Source organism: Schistocerca cancellata, chromosome 2 (genome assembly GCF_023864275.1).
Source record: "Schistocerca cancellata isolate TAMUIC-IGC-003103 chromosome 2, iqSchCanc2.1, whole genome shotgun sequence".
In the NCBI taxonomy this organism is placed as follows: Eukaryota; Metazoa; Arthropoda; class Insecta; order Orthoptera; family Acrididae; genus Schistocerca; species Schistocerca cancellata.
The window spans coordinates 1,034,361,694-1,034,381,596 of NC_064627.1; the positions used below are offsets into that span (position 1 = coordinate 1,034,361,694).

A 19,903-nucleotide genomic window follows, 5' to 3' on the forward strand; every position below is an offset into this window, starting at 1 on the left:
AGCAGAGACTGTTGCACTATCGGTTCAAGAAGAAAATACAAGATGACTTTGACAAAATTTATGGTTGGTGCAATGAATGGCAACGAGCTCTAAACGTAGAAAAATGTAAGTTAACACACTGAGTGGGAAAAACAGCGCCTTTCGAATACAGCGTTAGTAGTGTGCTTCTTGACACAGCCACGTCGATTAAATATACAGGCATAACGCTGCAAAGAGATATGGAATGGAACGAGCATGTAAGGACAGTAAAAGAGAAAGCGAATGGTCGATTCAGGTTTATTGGGGGAATTTTAGGAAAATGCTGTTCGTCTGGAAAGGAGACCGTATGTGGAACAATAGTGTGACCCATTGTCGAGTAGTGCTCGAGTGTTTGGGATACCCACAAGTGACGACATGCCAAATTTAGTAGAAATTCCTACGTCTGTGGAAGGCTCGATGCTCGAAGCCTATCACTGTCGTCACACCTTAGCAAAATACCTTGGCGAGAAAGCAAGAAAATTTTGGTCCTCCGTAAGAACGCTAAGCAGATCAAAGGTTTGTAGCGTCACTATTGACCCTGTAAGTAGGCTGTTTATGTTTTCTTATTGGCAACGTTACGTAGCGCTCTGTATGAAAATCACTGGCTGTGCTGTGTGCAGCCGGTGGCTAGTTTGCATTGTTGTCTGCCATTGTAGTGTTGGGCAGCGGCAGCTGGATGTGAACAGCGCGTAGCGTTGCGCAGTTGGAGGTGAGCCGCCAGCAGTGGTGGATGTGGGGAGAGAGATGGCGGAGTTTGGTAATTTCTCATGAACTGCTATATATATTATGACTATTGAGGTAAATACATTGTTTGTTCTCTATTAATATCTTTCATTTGCTAACTATCCCTATCAGTAGTTAGTGCCTTCCGTAGTTTGCATCTTTTATTTAGCTGGCAGTAGTGGCGCTCGCTGTATTGCAGTAGTTCGAGTAATGAAGATCTTTGTGAGGTAAGTGATTTCTGAAAGGTATAGTTTAATGTTACTCAGGGCCATTCTTTTGCAGGGATCTTTGATAGCCAGATTGCGTTGCGCTAAAAATATTGTGTGTCACTTTAGTGAATGTTTGAGTACGTTCAGTTTTGCTCAGCTGTTTGAAAAGCAAATAGTGTAAGAGGTTTATCAGCACAGTCGTGTATAATTGTTCCTAAGGGGACGTTACAACCCGTCTGGTGCAGCACTAAAAGATAGTAAAACGAAAGCCGAAATTTTAAAATTCGCGTTTAAGTAATCGTTCAGGCAGGAGGATCGTACAAACATACCATGCATTGACCATTACACAGAGTGTCGTACGGAGGACAAAGGAACAGGCAACCCTGGTGTAGAGAAACAATTGAAAGAGTCGAAAAATCAAGTTCCATGTTCTATGAAACACTACGGCATTGATCCCTAACTTATCTTGCATTTATCCCGAATCTCTCGCCCAGTGAAGATGCCAAGTGACTCAAAAAAAGCGCAGGTGACTCCTGTATTTGAGATGGGTAAAAGAAGTGACCTGCAAAATTACAGACCAATATCCTTAACATCGATTTGCTGCAGAATTCTTGAACATACTCTTCATTCGAATGTAATAAATTTGTTTGAGACGGGAAAGCTTGTGTTAATGAATGAGCAAGGATTTGGAAAGCATCGCTCGTGCGCAACTCCTTTCATCCTTTTCTTGCACGAAGTGCTGCGAACCATAAAGGGCAAAAGGCAGCTTCCATACGGTGCCCCACTGCAGGCTCTTAACGAAGGGTTGTCGTGTCCTGACATAGGCGGGAGAAAAGGGTTTACTGGTCAGTCTGCGCTCCCGAGCGGTACAGAGCAGAAGGCAGAAGGGCAATTCACAGTGAAGGCATTTGATTGTTTTCTTCTATCTGAGCCAACACTGGTACAGGCATTTACTAGAAATGCAGGTGGTGAGACTAGGTAGGGAACTCGTTGTGGAGATTCTTGGACAAACAGGGTTTTGAAACAGTTGTTTATTCCAGACAGGACTAACTAATATACTGGAGGCTAGTTCTAGTGTTAGAAAAATCATGTCGTTTTTGGAAACTGAGAATCTACTATGTAGGAATCAACATGGATTCCGGAAACAGCGATCGTGTGAGACCCAACTCGCTTTATTTGTTAATGAGACCCAGAAAATATTAGATACAGGCTCCCAGGTAGATGCTATTTTTCTTGACTTCCGGAAGGCGTTCGATACAGTTCCGCACTGTCGCCTGATAAACAAAGTAAGAGCCTACGGAATATCAGACCAGCTGTGTGGCTGGATTGAAGAGTTTTTAGCAAACAGAACGCAGCATGTTGTTATCAACGGAGAGACGTCTACAGACGTTAAAGTAACCTCTGGTGTGCCACAGGGGAGTGTTATGGGACCATTGCTTTTCACAATATATATAAATGACCTAGTAGATAGTGTCGGAAGTTCCATGCGGCTTTTCGCGGATGATGCTGTAGTATACAGAGAAGTTGCAGCATTAGAAAATTGTAGCGAAATGCAGGAAGATCTGCAGCGGATAGGCACTTGGTGCAGGGAGTGGCAACTGACCCTTAACATAGACAAATGTAATGTATTGCGAATACATAGAAGGAAGGATCCTTTATTGTATGATTATATAATAGCGGAACAAACACTGGTAGCAGTTACTTCTGTAAAATATCTGGGAGTATGCGTGCGGAACGATTTGAAGTGGAATGATCATATAAAATTAATTGTAGGTAAGGCGGGTACCAGGTTGAGATTCATTGGGAGAGTCCTTAGAAAATGTAGTCCATCAACAAAGGAGGTGGCTTACAAAACACTCGTTCGACCTATACTTGAGTATTGCTCATCAGTGTGGGATCCGTACCAGATCGGGTTGACGGAGGAGATAGAGAAGATCCAAAGAAGAGCGGCGCGTTTCGTCACAGGGTTATTTGGTAACCGTGATAGCGTTACGGAGATGTTTAACAAACTCAAGTGGCGGACTCTGCAAGAGAGGCGCTCTGCTTCGCGGTGTAGCTTGCTCGCCAGGTTTCGAGAGGGTGCGTTTCTGGATGAGGTGTCGAATATATTGCTTCCCCCTACTTATACCTCTCGAGGAGATCACGAATGTAAAATTAGAGAGATTAGAGCGCGCACAGAGGCTTTCAGACAGTCGTTCTTCCCGCGAACCATACGCGACTGGAACAGGAAAGGGAGGTAATGACAGTGGCACGTAAAGTGCCCTCCGCCACACACCGTTGGGTGGCTTGCGGAGTATAAATGTAGATGTAGATGTAGATGAACACAGGTACAGGCATTTACTAGAAATGCAGGTGGTGACACTAAGTAGGGAACTCGTTGTGGAGACTCTTGGACAAACAGGATTTTGAAATAGTTGTTTATTCCAGACATGACTAACTAATATACTGGAGGCTAGTTCTAGTGTTAGAAAAATCATGAATAACACTGTTACAACAGAAGCCAGTACAGAAGTCTCAGGAGTGGATGCTCACCACAGTAGCAGACACTAGCAGCATCTTAAGGCAACAACTTAGTTGCAAAACAAAGCATACTCAATGTGACACTGTTCACTGAAGCACTCCAAGTGAGAGAGCAGATTTACACGAAGCTCCACCGAGGCTGGAGTCGACGGACGCGGATTCGGCGCTCAGATCGTCTGACTGAGAACTCCGCCAAAATGCGGAATCTAGGGGTTTTAAAGAGTCGCGTGGGGGCACTGTTTTTCCCACTTAAAGCCATCCAGCTAATCCCGCAGGTCTCTTGCACGCGCCTGCCAATCACGGTTTAGTTAGGTCCCCTATACTGCTACTGTGGCGGGAATGTTAATGCAGTTGCACTAAGTCCGTATTTGGTATCAACATTGTTCAGCTGAAAGCTAAACGTAACTGCTCTGCCAAATAAGGCTTGCATAATTATTGTTATACGTCATTTAGCCCCGCCTCTCGGGTTCCCCGGAGTAGGGACTGCTAGGTCAACAGTTTTTTGGCGTTTTCGCTCTCTTTCTAACCCTTGTGAGTCTACTGACGTTGTTGTTCTCAGAGCTGGTATCAAGCTGGCTTTATCGCTCATACGTCCTTGTTGGTTACAAAGGTCTACGGTGGCAACCTACCACAGCATTTAGACAACATATGAAGTTACATGTTAATACCTTGAAAGAGTAATTAGCGCCCTGGGACTGCGTCTGGGGGCGTCTGCATTTTCGCAAGGCCCTTCCCTTACGGATTACTTCATGTAACAATATCTCTCCTAGTTTCATCTGCCCTCAGCATCGTCTCTGCTTCCGCGCCTTGGAGCGCCTGTCCTTTCTCACAGTTTCATGATAACACTGCAGTAGCAAGGAATAATCAATATATTACAGGGTAATAGCGTACACTGTAGGTTCCCTGAAATGTGTCTCGAAGACTTTTTAGGTGATAGAACCCAGTACGTTGTCCCTGACGGCGAGTGTTCATCAGAGACAAGGTTATCGCCAGGAGAGGCACAGGGAGTGTGGCAGGACCGCTGCTACTCTTTCTGTACATAAAAGATCTGATGGATAAGGTACGCAGCTGGCCGAGGCTGTCTGCCGATGGTGCTGCGGTGCACGGGACGGTATCGTCGTTGAGTGACTACAGGAAAATACAAGATGACTTTGACAAAATTTATGGTTGGTGCAATGAATGGCAACGAGCTCTAAACGTAGAAAAATGTAAGTTAACACACTGAGTGGGAAAAATAGCGCCGTTAAGTTCGAATACAGCGTTAGTAGTGTGCTTCTTGGCACAGCCACGTCGATTAAATATACAGGCATAACGCTGCAAAGAGATATGGAATGGAACGAGCATGTAAGGACAGTAAAAGAGAAAGCGAATCGTCGATTCAGGTTTATTGGGGGAATTTTAGGAAAATGCTGTTCGTCTGGAAAGGAGACCGTGTGTGGAACAATAGTGTGACCCATTGTTGAGTACTGCTCGAGTGTTTGGGATACCCACCTGGAAGGATTAAAGAAAGACATCGAGGAAATTCAGAGGTGGAATGCTAGATCTGGTTGCAATTCACGAGCGAGTATTAGCGGGGAAGACAATATTCTTCTCACAAACAAAACCACTATTGAAACTTGAAACCTCCTGGCAGATTAAAACTGTGTGCCCGACCGAGACTCGAACTCGGGACCTTTGCCTTTGGTGGGCAAGTGCTCTACCAACTGAGCTACCGAAGCACGACTCACGCCCCGTCTCACAGCTTCACTTCTGCCAGTATCTCGTCTCCTACCTTCCAAACTTTACAGAAGCTCTTCTGCGAAACTTGCAGAACTAGCACTCCTGAAAGAAAGGATATTGCGGAGACATGGCTTAGCCACAGCCTGGGGGATGTTTCCAGAATGAGATTTTCACTCTGCAGCGGAGTGTGCGCTGATATGAAACTTCCTGGCAGATTAAAACTGTGTGCCCGACCGAGACTCGAACTCGGGACCTTTGCCTTTGGTGGGCAAGTGCTCTACCAACTGAGCTACCGAAGCACGACTCACGCCCGGTCTCACAGCTTCACTTCTGCCAGTATCTCGTCTCCTACCTTCCATTCTGAAAACCACTATTGATAAAATTTAGAGGACCAACGATTGAAGTCGACTGCAGAACGATTCTTCTGCCGCCAATGTATATTCCGCGTACGGGCCACGAAGATACGAGAAATTAGGAATCGCATGAAGGCATACAGGCAACCTTGGCACACATGCCACACACGGCCAAGGTTATTCCGACTACACTGCAAAAAGGTTTCATTGGGAAGCCGTTACATATCCTCCGTACTATCCCTCCCACGCAATTTCCATGTTTTTGGAGCCCTGTGGAGAGACATTCATAGATATCGATCTGCTACGGAGGCGAAGAAATACACGCTTGGGCACAGTCATGATTCCGTAGGCAACCACAAATATTTTTCCATTAAGGCATTGAGCGCTGTGTGCCACAGTGTGATAAATGTGTGAAGAGTTATGGCGATGACACTTGAAATAATTAACAGTTTATTTAATTTTTTCCGCATGTCCTGTTTTCACTTGACTGCCCCTTATATTAAATTCACAAATTTTATTCATTTATGTGCTAATAATACATATTAGAGATGTACATCCTCATTTCTTTTCGCTGTGCTTAATTTACAAAAGTGTGTGTCGTGGGACTTTTTTTTATTTATTTTGGAGTCAGATCGCGTTACTAAATTTGTTCTCTGGGGCATGAGAAATGTATATTCTGCGTATCTTGAAAGTATCAGGGCTTATTCGTCGCTACGTTTGAGAGTAATCTGTGGTGAGATACACAGAAAACTTTCAACTTGCTGAGTGTAACAAGTTGCGACAGTGAACAAGGCGGCTGCGCGCAGAGAATGACCAAAAATGAAGAAAACATCGTGGGAACAAGTTCGTCCAACAACTGTCGAGCCAGTTGCTTGGATCGCGGCTTCGCTGGAGCTGTCAGGAAGTGTGAATTTCGTCGACTTGGAAATGAAAAATCACTGCCGGAAAGAAATTAAGAGTAGATTCAAGAAATATATGAATGTTCTTTTCGTCTCCCTTTTTTTACCAGCCTTACGTAAGTCGAATGTTAACTACGGCCACTAACTAACAACCAGATTTTCTTCCAGAAATGTGGAAGTAAGTTTATTATTCCGTCGACATCGAGTTCATTAGAGTTGAAGGAATACATTGTGCAATATCTAGTCTTATAGCTTCAGGAAAACAAAACAGCTAGTAACGGATGTTACTGTGTTACCTTTAAGACAGTTCAAATGATAAGCATGACCTGCGTAAAGCCTACGACGTCGGGCTGTGGCTTGGGTTGGTATTACTCAGTTACACATTAAATTAATGATTCAGGTAAATCAGTTTAGGAACAGTCACTAGTACAAACAGTTAATTATAGCGTGTAGCATTAACAGCATCTCTTAAGAACTCATATTAGAAATACGACTGATGTACAAGTACCCTTAACTGAAAGTAGTTTTCAAAAAGTAATCTCAATCTAATATGTGCTCTCAGAGTTAAAAGAATAATAAACAGTTTAAAGTTGCCCACCTAACAATGGACACGTATATTAGAATACTTTTGACACATGAAATAAATAACTGAGTAATAACCTACTGTTTTGCCTAGTCCACAAGTTCTAACACTGGGTTCAGAAAATCAGTAATACCAGCAAGAGTAACACTTTGTGAAACTAAAGACCTACATATGGCTCATTTATTAACAAGCTCTGCCTTGTATACTGATTAAACAAATATCTCCAGAAATCAAACCAGTGACATGACCAGTTAATTGCAATTCGCATCTGATTAACTTCAGCGAATGTTAACAGCATTTACAGCTGTTATTTCAGTGAGTTCTAAATAATTACGTTTCGTAACAAAAACAGTACCTGACTTTTCTAGTGCTTCCTCTTTCCCTTTCACTGTCCTCCCGTTTTCGTACAGCAATATGCAGTAATAGTTCGCAAAACTACCCTCAACAAATTCTACCCTAGTGCCAAAGAAACTACAGAGTTAAGTTTCCCCTTGGTAGCCTGAGAAAGTTCCAACATTAGTGACAGCTTAAGAAGAGAACGAAATTTCCTTTACTCAAATATTATTTATCGCAATTACTAATTATATGTTCTTAAGAGAGCAGTACTACATGGACTTATTGATCAAAATCTGCTCTCTCAAACTTACGACGATGTTACACACACACATGAGATCGACATCTGCTGGCACTGGCGACTATGAAATTAAATTTACGTGCTTCTGCAATTATAATCTTCATATGTGATCTTGGCTGTCCTCCTTAAACCACTCGCTCTTCAGCCAAACCACAATAATATAGCTCACATCTTATGTCTTTACCATTAGTCTGTTTCCATCTTCTTCACACGCCTCAGTACATTTAAATACACTGTCGGTGCCAAGTCTGTGTGTTCCGTAAAACACATTCCAGAACCTTTTTTTGTTGGTTTAAAGTAAACTGCCATCCTTATGCCTGAATGATCTCTCTACGACTTTACATAAAACAGAGCTTTTCAAAAATTTTCTCCTTCATCAAATACATAATAAAAAATGTTTTCTCATAAAGAATAAAATTTACAAAGTTATAATTTCATTAATAACTTACAAGTTAAATAAACGAAGTTTACGTACCTTAATGCATAAAATTAGTAATAAAATCACACACTACCAGATCGATAATTGTTACAACTGCCAACTCTGTTTGGCAATTAAGCGTTAAGCGTAACATTTGCACTGCATTACCCACAGGTCATGTGCGTATCTACCAGCAGGGATTCTGCACCGGCAACTTCACTCTCAGACGCACGGTTCATTGATACAGGAAGTAGACAAGAATATGGAAACGACATAAAACCCAACAAAGCAAAGTAAGAAAACCTTTGGCATGCAGGACAGCTTCCAATCGTCTCGGAACGGATAAATACAGGTCCTGTATGGTTTCCAGGAGAAAGAAAACTGGCGTTCTACGGATCGGAGCGTGGAATGTCAGATCCCTTAATCGGGCAGGTAGGTTAGAAAATTTAAAAAGGGAAATGGATAGGTTAAAGTTAGATATAGTGGGAATTAGTGAAGTTCGGTGGCAGGAGGAACAAGACTTTTGGATAGGTGATTACAGGGTTATAAATACAAAATCAAATAGGGGTAATGCAGGAGTAGGTTTAATAATGAATAAAAAAATAGGAGTGCGGGTTAGCTACTACAAACAGCATAGTGAACGCATTATTGTGGCCAAGATAGACACAAAGCCCATGCCTACTACAGTAGTACAAGTTTATATGCCAACTACCTCTGCAGATGATGAAGAAATAGATGAAATGTATGACGAGATAAAAGAAATTATTCAGGTAGTGAAAGGAGACGAAAATTTAATAGTCATGGGTGACTGGAATTCGTCAGTAGGAAAAGGGAGGGAAGGAAACATAGTAGGTGAATATGGATTGGGGGGAAGGAATGAAAGAGGAAGCCGCCTTGTAGAATTTTGCACAGAGCATAACTTAATCATAGCCAACACTTGGTTCAAGAATCATAAAAGAAGGTTGTATACCTGGAAGAATCCTGGAGATACTAGTAGGTATCAGATAGATTATATAATGGTAAGACAGAGATTTAGGAACCAGGTTTTAAATTGTAAGACATTTCCTGGGGCAGATGTGGATTCTGACCACAATCTATTGGTTATGAACTGCAGATTGAAACTGAAGAAACTGCAAAAAGGTGGGAATTTAAGGAGATGGGACCTGGATAAACTGAAAGAACCAGAGGTTGTAGAGAGTTTCAGGGAGAGCATAAGGGAACAATTGACAGGAATGGGGGAAAGAAATACAGTAGAAGAAGAATGGGTAGCTCTGAGGGATGAAGTAGTGAAGGCAGCAGAGGATCAAGTAGGTAAAAAGACGAGGGCTAATAGAAATCCTTGGGTAACAGAAGAAATATTGAATTTAATTGATGAAAGGAGAAAATACAAAAATGCAGGAAATGAAGCAGGCAAAAAGGAATACAGACGTCTCAAAAATGATATCGACAGGAAGTGCAAAATGGCTAAGCAGGGATGACTAGAGGACAAATGTAAGGATGTAGAGGCTTATCTCACTAGCGGTAAGATAGATACTGCCTACAGGAAAATTAAAGAGACCTTTGGAGAGAAGAGAACCACTTGTATGAATATCAAGAACTCAGATGGCAACCCAATTCTAAGCAAAGAAGGGAAGGCAGAAAGGTGGAAGAAATATATAGAGGGTTTATACAAGGGCGATGTACTTGAGGACAATATTATGGAAATGGAAGAGGATGTAGATGAAGACGAAATGGGAGGTAAGATACTGCGTGAAGAGTTTGACAGAGCACTGAAAGACCTGAGTCGAAACAAGGCCCCGGGAGTAGACAACATTCCATTTGAACTACTGATGGCCTCGGGAGAGCCAGTCATGACCAAACTCTACCATCTAGTGAGCACGATGTATGAGACAGGCGAAATACCCTCAGACTTCAAGAAGAATATAATAATTCCAATCCCAAAGAAAGCAGGTGTTGACAGATGTGAAAATTACCGAACTATCAGTTTAATAAGTCACAGCTGCAAAATACTAACGCGAATTCTTTACAGACGAATGGAAAAACTGGTAGAAGCCGACCTCGGGGAAGATCAGTTTGGATTCCGTAGAAATGTTGGAACACGTGAGGCAATACTGACCTTACGACTTATCTTAGAAGAAAGATTAAGAAAAGGCAAACCTACGTTTCTAGCATTTGTAGACTTAGAGAAAGCTTTTGACAATGTTAACTGGAATACTCTCTTTCAAATTCTGAAGGTGGCAGGGGTAAAATACAGGGAGCGAAAGGCTATTTACAGTTTGTACAGAAACCAGATGGCAGTTATAAGAGTCGAGGGGCATGAAAGGGAAGCAGTGGTTGGGAAAGGAGTAAGACAGGGTTGTAGCCTCTCCCCGATGTTATTCAATCTGTATATTGAGCAAGCAGTAAAGGAAACAAAAGAAAAATTCGGAGTAGGTATTAAAATTCATGGAGAAGAAGTAAAAACTTTGAGGTTCGCCGATGACATTGTAATTCTGTCAGAGACAGCAAAGGATTTGGAAGAGCAGTTGAACGGAATGGACAGTGTCTTGAAAGGAGGATATAAGATGAACATCAACAAAAGCAAAACGAGGATAATGGAATGTAGTCAAATTAAGTCGGGTGATGCTGAGGGAATTAGATTAGGAAATGAGACACTTAAAGTAGTAAAGGAGTTTTGCTATTTAGGGAGTAAAATAACCGATGATGGTCGAAGTAGAGAGGATATAAAATGTAGACTGGCAATGGCAAGGAAAGCGTTTCTCAAGAAGAGGAATTTGTTAACATCGAGTATAGATTTAAGTGTCAGGAAGTCGTTTCTGAAAGTATTTGTATGGAGTGTAGCCATGTATGGAAGTGAAACATGGACGATAACTAGTTTGGACGAGAAGAGAATAGAAGCTTTCGAAATGTAGTGCTACAGAAGAATGCTGAAGATAAGGTGGGTAGATCACGTAACTAATGAGGAGGTATTGAATAGGATTGGGGAGAAGAGAAGTTTGTGGCACAACTTGACTAGAAGAAGGGATCGGTTGGTAGGACATGTTTTGAGGCATCAAGGGATCACAAATTTAGCATTGGAGGGCAGTGTGGAGGGTAAAAATCGTAGAGGGAGACCAAGAGATGAATACACTAAGCAGATTCAGAAGGATGTAGGTTGCAGTAGATACTGGGAGATGAAGAAGCTTGCACAGGATAGAGTAGCATGGAGAGCTGCATCAAACCAGTCTCAGGACTGAAGACCACAACAACAACATGGTTTCCATGGGAATCTTTTACCATTCTGTTTGCAGAACAGTGGCAAATACAGGCAGCGACGATGTACGTGGATAGCGATCACGCACTGTTCTCTCCAAAGCAAACCACAGAGGCTCAGTAATACTGAGATCTGGCGACTGTGGCGCCCATGGGACATACGGCAGTTCATGCTCCTGCTCACAAAACCAGTTGCGGGCGATGCGAGATGTGTCAAGACGAGTCCTGACGTCTTGGAACACAGAATCACTATTGGCGAACAAAAATCACATCATGGGATGGATGCGATCAGCTAAAACGGTCACATAATCCGTGGCAGTAATGTGATCTTGCGTAGTAACCATGAGGTGCATGGAATACGACGGTATGGCAGCCCAAACCCCATGGAATACCACTATATGGCTGCCCAAATCCCAAGGAATACCATGATATGGTTGTCCAAATCCCGTGGAATACCATGGTATGGCAGCCCAAATCCCATGGAATACCACGGTATGGCAGCCCAAATCCCATGGAATGCCACGATATGGCTGCCCAAATCCCATGGAATACCACGTTATGCCTGCCCAAATCACCACCGAACCATGTTTCATAACTTCAGCACCACGTTTTCCTGATGCGGCCAATTGCATCACTGATAAGTGGTTTTGAAATTCCAGCGTGCCGTGAAATTTCCTGCCTATGGAGCTCCTTTCGTGTATTTTATTTATTTATTTAAATTATATATATATATATATATATATATATATATATATATATATATTGCGAGTGCAACATTCCTTTCTGCATTCACTGTTGTAGCTATCGCACCCTTAATTTTCATCGCAATCCTCTTCAACGACCACTCAACACACACTTTTGCCCACGTCGTCGCTTAGCGGACGATATTTTTCCACTACCTCTGTATGATATATAAATATTTGATACAGTGTTTCTTGAACCAGAAAAAACTTCGGCTAACCTTGTTACGGAAGTACCTTCTATATGAGCACCAAATGTTTGCCTGCGTTAGGATGCACTGAACTCCTCGAAAATGCACTGATTGCTGTATAGAGCACTGTTCTGGCCGCGACTTGACAAACAATGACTCGCAAAGTGTCGAGGAAATTGCACTCTGCCGTTCATGGTCAATTACAACAGGGCAACCTGCAGGCTTGGCTAGCATTCGCATTTACGTTCACGCTTGCATTTCTTGCGGTATTTCCATATTTTTGTGCACTCCCTACATGCTAACGGGAAAGGAGCGATAGCGGCCTATTTAATGAAACAACTAGGCGTTCACACGAGAGCAATTAGGGAATTCCGGTCACGATGACACGACAGGCTTTTGACGCCTCCAGACTACTTACCATTCAAGTTTTTTAAGTTCACAGTACCTCTCGCAGTAAAATGTGGATTTCTGAAAGAACAAGATTCAGATTATCCATGGAGGTAACAACCCAACGCAGAGCCTATTCGCTGACAATTAATAACGAAACCAGCGAATTGTAGTCACTTGTCTAAATGAAATGACTCCCTCTCGTAAGTGTAACTTTCTGTTTTTGAATCGTTCAGTCGAAGTACGTTGTAAGTAATAAAAACATATTTTACAGACCAACAGAACTGTTTTAAACTTGCCTATAGTTACCATATTTGAAAAACTGATTTGAAATAATTATTAAAAGTCATTTACATTAAACTTGAAAATTGACAGCAACACGAATTTAACCATTTCAAGTTGCAAGGTGACGACTCTAAACAGATTTTTGATCCTTAGTGCAACAATGTGCTTTGTTAAGTCAACAGCGTATTAACACTGTTGTTTAAAATAGTGATATACAATAAAATATCAACTTCTCGTCAAATAAGTTCTTTTTAAAATGATAAAGAAAACATAATACGTCAGTACCCCTGGATAACACTAATAAAAAAACTCTAGTTGGAATAAACAAACTCTATTGTCCCAAAGTTTCAGACTGCCTGTTTGTTCGTTTGATTGTCTGCTTAGCATAGTATTTTAGCCATCACGTGTTTTGTTCAGTCAAAACCTTGCTAAATTCATTTTTGTGCATAGCTTTTCCCAGGCTTAGGTGTTTTTGCAGTATATTATTTTAACCACATGTGCTTTGTACAATTAATTTTGTACGATTAATTTTTTCTAAAATCGTGCTTGGTGAGGCGAAACGTTACTGGAAAACTACCAAAATGCTTTAGGCGATATCAAGTTAAGCTTCAGAGTGAAATGATACGTATTTGCGTGTGTGTGTGTGTGTGTGTGTGTGTGTGTGTGTGTGTGTGAGAGTAAGTTTTTGTTGACGAAGAAACTCAAGTATTTTAGACGCGGGAATACTGCAAACTACACTCTTTACTGATTCTTTTGGTAAATAACGTACTGGACAACTTTGCAACCAATGTATCATTTTGCAACAATAATGTACTCTAGCTTTTTATTATCAGATACTTGGGTCAGGATTCAACATATAACTCTGCTACAATCTGCTCTCTCTCAGTGTTGCCGTTAATGATGGAAGCTACAAGCCTGTGCATTATATTTGAGATGAGCACATAGCCATTATGTTTACAGGTGGGCAAATATCTTTGTAGGTATCTTGAAAACTTTTTGCTATTGCCGATAACTTTGAAGAGCTGACAGACTGCAGGAAAGTTGATATAAATACGTTTTATGTCCAGACCATTCTGTATAAGCCTTAAATTATGCAAAAAATTTCTTCAGCCATTCAAGAGCGAAACAGTTATTTCTGTAGGTTGTAGAGGCAACTTTGTGACAATTCACATTCCAGAAGAGAAGTGTAACTATGGAAATTGTAGAAATAACTCATTAATGACATCAGGGACAGCCGGCCCGTCTGGACGAGCGGTTCTAGGCGCGTCAGTCCGGAACCGCGCGACCGCTACGATCGCAGGTTCGAATCCTGCCTCGGGCATGGATGTGTGTGATGTCCTTAAGGTTAGTTAGGTTTAAGTAGTTCTAAGTTCTAGGGGACTGATGACCTTAGCAGATAAGTCCCATAGTGCTCAGAGCCATTTGAACCATTTTTGAACGTCAGGGACATCTGTGAATCGTTTTGTAAAGAAAGACGAAGTTTGTTTCCGCATTATCACTTTGTTTATACACTCCTGGAAATGGAAAAAAGAACACATTGACACCGGTGTGTCAGACCCACCATACTTGCTCCGGACACTGCGAGAGGGCTGTACAAGCAATGATCACACGCACGGCACAGCGGACACACCAGGAACCGCAGTGCTGGCCGTCGAATGGCGCTAGCTGCGCAGCATTTGTGCTCCGCCGCCGTCATTGTTAGCCAGTTTGCCGTGGCATACGGAGCTCCATCGCAGTCTTTAACACTGGTAGCATGCCGCGACAGCGTGGACGTGAACCGTATGTGCAGTCGACGGACTTTGAGCGAGGGCGTATAGTGGGCATGCGGGAGGCCGGGTGGACGTACCGCCGAATTGCTCAACACGTGGGGCGTGAGGTCTCCACAGTACATCGATGTTGTCGCCAGTGGTCGGTGGAAGGTGCACGTGCCCGTCGACCTGGGACCGGACCGCAGCGACGCACGGATGCACGCCAAGACCGTAGGATCCTACGCAGTGCCGTAGGGGACCGCACCGCCACTTCCCAGCAAATTAGGGACACTGTTGCTCCTGGGGTATCGGCGAGGACCATTCGCAACCGTCTCCATGAAGCTGGGCTACGGTCCCGCACACCGTTAGGCCGTCTTCCGCTCACGCCCCAACATCGTGCAGCCCGCCTCCAGTGGTGTCGCGACAGGCGTGAATGGAGGGACGAATGGAGACGTGTCGTCTTCAGCGATGAGAGTCGCTTCTGCCTTGGTGCCAATGATGGTCGTATGCGTGTTTGGCGCCGTGCAGGTGAGCGCCACAATCAGGACTGCATACGACCGAGGCACACAGGGCCAACACCCGGCATCATGGTGTGGGGAGCGATCTCCTACACTGGCCGTACACCACTGGTGATCGTCGAGGGGGCACTGAATAGTGCACGGTACATCCAAACCGTCATCGAACCCATCGTTCTACCATTCCTAGACCGGCAAGGGAACTTGCTGTTCCAACAGGACAATGCACGTTCGCATGTATCCCGTGCCACCCAACGTGCTCTAGAAGGTGTAAGTCAACTACCCTGGCCAGCAAGATCTCCGGATGTGTCCCCCATTGAGCATGTTTGGGACTGGATGAAGCGTCGTCTCACGCGGTCTGCACGTCCAGCACGAACGCTGGTCCAACCGAGGCGCCAGGTGGAAATGGCATGGCAAGCCGTTCCACAGGACTACATCCAGCATCTCTACGATCGTCTCCATGGGAGAATAGCAGCCTGCATTGCTGCGAAAGGTGGATATACACTGTACTAGTGCCGACATTGTGCATGCTCTGTTGCCTGTGTCTATGTGCCTGTGGTTCTGTCAGTGTGATCATGTGATGTATCTGACACCAGGAATGTGTCAATAAAGTTTCCCCTTCCTGGGACAATGAATTCACGGTGTTCTTATTTCAATTTCCAGGAGTGTAAATATAACATACAGTTGTGTATGAATGCATGGTTTCGCGATGATATGAATTAATAACATTTTCCCGGGCTTCCAGCCGCGTCAGGTGGTTAAAATCCCACGAGCTTTCAACCGAGCCCTCCTCAGTCATTGTCCAGTGGTAAGAATGACTTGACAATGACTGAGGAGAGCTCGGTCGAAAGCTCGTGGGATTTTAACCACCTGACGCGGCTGGAAGCCCGAGAAAATTTTATTATGACATACATTTGTTCAATATATTGTTTTAAACGTGTCATTACTTTGTTTTTTCTCACACCAATGAACTTGTAATAAGTGATTAACAGTTTGAACTAATTGCATTGTGTTAAAATAAGTGGTATGGTCTGTTCTTTGTCATATACTCTATGTGATCAAAAGTATCCGGACACCCCGAAAAACATACGTTTTTCATATTAGGTGCATTGTGCTGCCTCCTACTGCCAGATACTCCATATCAGCGACTTCAGGAGTCATTAGATGTCGTGAGAGAGAAGAATGGGGCGCTCCGCGAAACCGACGGACTTCGAACGTGGTCAGGTGATTGGGTGTCATTTCTGTCATACGTCTGTACACTGGATTTCCACACTCCTAAACATCCGTATGTCCACTGTTTACGATGTGATAGTTAAGTGGAAACGTGAAGGGACACGTACAGCACAAAATCGTACAGGCCGACCTCGTCTGCTGACTGAGACCGCCGACAGTTGAAGAGGGTCGTAATGTGTAGTAGGCAGACATCTATCCAGACCATCACACAGGAATTCCTAAATGCATCAGGATCCACAGCAAGTACTACGACATTTAGGTGGGAGGTGAGAAAACTTGGATTTCATGGTCGAGCGGCTGCTCATGCGCCACACATCACGCTGGTAAATGCGAAAAGACGCCTCGCTTGATGTAAGGAGAGTAAACATTGGACGATTGAACGATGGAAAAACGTCGTGTGGAGTGATGGATCACGGCGATACGATGGCAGGGTGTGGATATAGCTAATGCCCGGTGAATGTAATTAGCCAGCGAGTGTAGTGTCAACACTAAAATGCGGAGGCGGTGTTATGGTGTGGTCGTGTTTTCGTGCAGTGGGCTTCCAACAGTAAAATGCGGAGGCGGTGGTGTTATAGTGTGGTCGTGTTTTTCATGTCATGGACTTCCACCCCTTGTTGTTTTGCGTGGCACTCTCACAGCACAGGCCTACATTGGTGTTTTAGGCACTTTCTTGCTTCCACTGTTGAAGTACAATTCGAGGATGGCGATTGCATCTTTCAGCACGATCGAGCACCTGTTCTTAATCAGGCCTGTGGCGGAGTGGTTACACGACCAGAACTCACTTGTAATGGGCTGGCCTGCACAGAGTCCTGACCTGAGTCGTATAGAACATCTTTGGGATGTTTTGGAACGCCGGCTTCGTGCCAGACCTCACCGACCGACATCGATACCTCTCATCAGTGCAGTACTCCGTGAAGAATGGGCTGCCATTCCCCAAGGAACCTTCCAACACCTGACTGAACGTGTACCAGCGAGAGTGGAAGCTGTCATCAAGGCTAAGGATGGTCCAACACCATCATTACCGATAGAGGAAGCCACGAACTTGTAAGTCTTTTTAGCCGGCCGCTGTGACCGAGTGCTTCTAGGCGCTTCAGTATGCTGCTTCTACGGTCGCAGGTTCGAATCCTGCCTCGGACGTGGATGTGTGTGATATCCTTAGGTTAGTTAGGTTTAAGTCTAGGGGACTGATGACCTCAGATGTTAAGTCCCTTAGTGCTTAGAGCCATTTGAACCATTTGTTAGTAATTTTCAGCCAGGTGTCCGGATACTTTTCGTCACATAATGTAGTTCCACTGAACAGATGTGTAAAGAAATGTGACAAATTCTGGCTTGTTCTTTGTCATGTAGTTCCACTAAACAGATGTGTAAGGAAGTGTGAAAAAGTTTTATTTAATTACTTTGCCTGATATAGTTCACGTTTCTTAAATTCATCTCTCTTTCAGTTGACGATGGACTTATAAGTATCTGGATTTTAAGAAAACTAGAAAAATAAACCTTGCCCAGTTGTTAAACTTTATGACAAAAATTTTTCTCTGCGTGGCTAAAGCGAATTTATAAAACTGAGCAAGTTTGTAACAAAGCAATAATTGTAGGTAATAAAGAAAAATTAGACTAGACAATTTTTATAAGAGATGAATTTACTTTCTCTGTTGTCCAGAGCAAGTGGGAGGGAGAGAGGGGGGTACCTTTTTTGCAATTAATATTACAGCTACCTCACTGCACATGAACACTTTATTGCTATCAGAATTAACAGATAAAGTTTATGAAATTCCATGTATTTGGAAATTAAATGTTGCAGTGGACATTTGTATAACGTTGTATCACAAAAAGAGCTAAATACGAGTATGTCTCAAAGCTGCCAAGTTTTACAGTTTTTTGAATGCGGCACAAATATTTCAAATGCTTCTGCACATGGCCAAGATGGTGGTTCTGAGGCTACACTGTGTTTGTTTTTTTCGTTTTAATGTCCAGTAAAATAGTGGGATCTGATTGGCTGCTTTCGTTTTAATGACCACCACCATTCCAAGGAGTGTGTTGTGCCTTCTTGGATTATGAATGCCGTCATAGATAGAGGGGCGTGAATTTTCACGTCGTGATAATGCCGTCACGGATAAGGGTAGTGGTTTGCGACATCATAGGTAGGACGCTGATTGGCGTACGTGATACCACAAACGTAAACAAAGTGCACCAGAACCAACATAACCCTGCTACTAATGATGTGTTACAGGTACATCCTGAAATTGAGAACGAACTAACAAGATCACGAATAACGACTTCTTTTTTTATTAAATAATGATATATAGCACCCACTACTTCTTGCGAATAAAGAGCCAGTTGTTTTTCACAAGAACGATATTTTTGAATCCGTGCTGGTTACGTGTCAACAGATTGCTTTTCGCAGTATTTCTTAATGTTGGAACACATTATATTTAAAATTCTACAACACATGTGTCAATGACATGGGTCTTTTCTTGTGTACTGGTGTGATTTGGGCAACTTTACAGTCTTTGGTCTGGATCTTTCGTCGAGTGAGTGGTTATATATGATTTCTAAAAAGTCAGCTATTTAATCAGCATACTCCGAAAGGAACCTAATTGATATACAGTCTGCACTGGAAGACCTGCTTTTATGAATTCAAAAATCAAATTAAATCATCCACGTCACACGTTTAATGTCAGGCTAATACTTTTTTAATTTGAACATTACTTAATATTGACAAATGGTAGTAAATATTTTAGTTTCTGATTTGAATGTCAATATATTATGTCAGACGCTACGTGTGTATATCGATGCGGAACCTCCTCTAGTATTCCAAACACGACAACATTCCAACAGATAATTTAGTCTGACCTCAATAGCGTATAACATACCTCTTACGTGCCTGACAATGTAGTTTATTTAAACAGCTCAGCACATGTTTTCGACTCCCCCACTTCTTATGCCGTATACGTTTCCTCCGTTTTTGTGCTATCTGCTGATGTTTTCGGCTGCACATGTCTCCGCTGCGGACAAGTTTATAGACGCTGTTCGACCTCTCGTCCCATCTCTTTTTAAGGAACGCGAATTAAGTTATAGCTCTCACACGGCCTCCATTTGCAGGTTGCGCTTGACGTGTTTACGAGCGCTCAAAAAGCGGAGAGGACTTTGTCCCCCCTCCCTTCTCCTCAATAAAGCAGAGCTGTCCGACTTCCCTTGTTCGTTCCTAATTGTTATTGCAGTTCTTCTGTTCAGACGTGTCTGGAGCGGCTTTATATCTGAGGAATTCAGCAGCGAGGCCGTGTCTCGAGACGAGAATGGCTTGTAACTGTCGATGGAATCCGTTCACAAGACTTCCGTTAACTTCCAGCCTTTGATCTCCGCCTCAGTGCTGCGTACCTGCCGCGAGAAAAAAAGCTCACGCGAAGTATTTGAACGTTTTATGTATGCAGATTGTTTCCACTTTTATAGTTACGAGTGGAATACTTACCCTGATTAAA

At 43.1% G+C, this 19,903-nt stretch overlaps 2 non-coding genes across 2 annotated transcripts; both read right to left on the reverse strand.

Annotated features, from left to right (window-relative positions):
- Positions 1–5,114: 5,114 nt before the first annotated feature.
- Positions 5,115–5,189, reverse strand: Trnaw-cca (transfer RNA tryptophan (anticodon CCA)). Its single transcript has one exon. It is a non-coding gene; the product is annotated as a tRNA-Trp (tRNA).
- A 225-nt stretch (positions 5,190–5,414) lies between these two features.
- On the reverse strand, positions 5,415–5,489 carry Trnaw-cca (transfer RNA tryptophan (anticodon CCA)). The gene has a single exon. It is a non-coding gene; the product is annotated as a tRNA-Trp (tRNA).
- Positions 5,490–19,903: the final 14,414 nt, after the last annotated feature.